The following is a 2,330-nucleotide window of genomic DNA, read 5'->3' on the forward strand; positions in this document are numbered from 1 at the left end:
CACACACACACATACACATACTTCTTTTTTAATAATACCAAAGACTGTACTGTTTGTTTTATAACCTTTTTATTTTTGTGTTTGCTCAGCTTTAAATCCAGATGTATTCATTTTCTTGACGTTTTCTCTACAGTTTTTTTTTTGTTTATGTATTTTCTTTCCTAAATATTTAAGATGAATGCAGGAGAAGCATCAGACTTGCTTATGGACACTGTGGCAGGCTGGATTTGCTAGCCGTAACCCACTCAGCACCTCTAGTTCACAGCCTCTGTCCTCACTGCTTACTTGCTAACTCAGGACACACAAAAGTCTGAATGAGATCTTCAGTCCTGCTACCTAACAAAGAGGACAGATAACAACCTTTGTGCTAAACACAATCTAATAGTAGTAAAAAATAATAACACAATAATTACATTTGAAGTGTGATTCCAGCGGATTGAAGGTCAATTAATAGATGAATGAACATAGAAGCTGATGTTTTTTTATTTAGTTACACTGACAGTAAAGCTCCTCCAGCTGAGGTGACTTCATCGTTCTTTTCATCCTAAGTTGATAAATAACAGCTGTTAGTTTGTCTCTGTGAGAACTCCAGGAAACACAAATCAGAAAATCTGAAGATGACAGCGAGGCGGAGCAGCCTCCTCCTCCTCTGTTACCCCTCTTCTTCCTCCCCTCCTCTTTTTTCTCTCATCTCCCAGTCTTAAGCTCTTTGTCCCCGTCAGTCTTTTGTTGATGGTGACAGTAGACATTTGTCTTATTCCTCAGGTTTTGTTTCCCCAGAGCTTTTCAGAATAATAGTCCTGGCAGGACTAGATCAACAAACTTTGTTTTAACTAACATTTTTAAAAGGATAGTTTCTGTTTATTACAAACTTTAGTCTCACTTTTTAATAGTTTGGTCCATAATTTCTGTCAGTTCACTCTTTGCACTCGTGGAGTTAATAGCTGAGATCTGGGAACGTGGTGACATAACTAAAAGAAGTCTGACGGTTCGAGAAACATTCAGTCTGACGATCAGTTAGAAACAAACCTCCAAATAAGCTTGTCTGACCTGAAAGAGAGAATGAAAGTGAACGGTAAAATTATGACCCAAAGTGCAGTTTGAAAACATCCATCACATTACAGCTCCACTTCCTGCTTCAACTTTACTGTAGTTGTGTGCACACAGTTTTCCTGTACAATGAATGATTAAAATAAATCACTTGAGGCAATTTATCAGCTGTCACACAGCTCCCCACAGAGCCAAGAATGACCTGATAAAACTGTTACTCTTCAAGGATAAAGATTCAATATAAACAGACTTTGGAGTGTAAAATTGTTGCAGTTCCCCTTTAAGAAGCTGCCAGCGTCGGTTTTGATAGAAAACAAAAGGTGTCGCCACTGGTGTATTTTTCGCCTCATCAGACTTTGTTGACGTGATGTTATTGTGTTCCCAGATCTCAGCCCATTACTTTGGTTGAGTACAGTATGATTAGTAGTGATAGAAATGATGGACCAAACTATGAAAACAAGACTCAAGTTTTAATAACCCAGAATTATCCTGTAAGTCCATTATTTATCTTCACCAGGCACAACATGTCATGTATTGGCACTCTAGTTTACAGTTTTTTAACATCCTTTATATGAACCAGTGTGTAGCCTTTCGTGATGACTGCTGTACTAACGTTACTTGATTTTGGTCCAGTGTGTAACATTTAGAAGGATATAATGGCAGAGATGGAATATACTATTCAATTCAATTTAATTTAAAATTTCAATTTAATATGCTATTAATGGGATGAATGTTAGAAGAAATTATTGCCAAAGCGTTAATAATTTGAAAACGGCAAAAAACACAATTCTAAAAATAAAATAAAAATATGTTTCCATTTGTGTAAAATAGGAATAGTTGTGTTTTTGTAACCTTCAAATGAGCGTTTTATATCTACAGAGGAAACGGATCCTCTGCTATGGATGTTAAACCATTTCTAAACTATCCCAGAACAGACAAACCAAACACCGTCTCCAGAGAGGATCGGTTGAATTTTCTTTTGCTAGTTTCACAGCCACCGTAGTTTCTCCTACACGCTTTGTAGGCTTTTCAAATGGTTGCAATCTGCAACTTCACTAAATCCTACACACTGGTCCTTTGACTTTCTGGGTGCTAATGAGGTGTCCTGGTGCAGAATGTTAATGAGCTGAAGTCCAGCAGGAATATGTCGCCTGGTGACGGGTGGTGTTTGATGAATGTGGCTGTTGAATGTTTAAAGATGGCAGTGTTGCTTTGTAGAAACAGCTGACTGGTTACAAACCTACGAATCCCCCCCCCTTACTCTCTCTCTTTCTCTCTCT

At 37.8% G+C, this 2,330-nt stretch overlaps 1 protein-coding gene across 1 annotated transcript in view; it reads left to right on the plus strand.

Annotated features, from left to right (window-relative positions):
- The window catches only part of slmapa (sarcolemma associated protein a), a 49,941-nt gene that overhangs the window by 41,185 nt on the left and 6,426 nt on the right, over window positions 1-2,330 (plus strand). The window lies entirely within an intron of this gene.

This window comes from Morone saxatilis, unplaced genomic scaffold (genome assembly GCF_004916995.1).
Source record: "Morone saxatilis isolate NCDOM2014 unplaced genomic scaffold, NCSU_SB_2.0 Contig18, whole genome shotgun sequence".
Classification (NCBI taxonomy): domain Eukaryota; kingdom Metazoa; phylum Chordata; class Actinopteri; family Moronidae; genus Morone; species Morone saxatilis.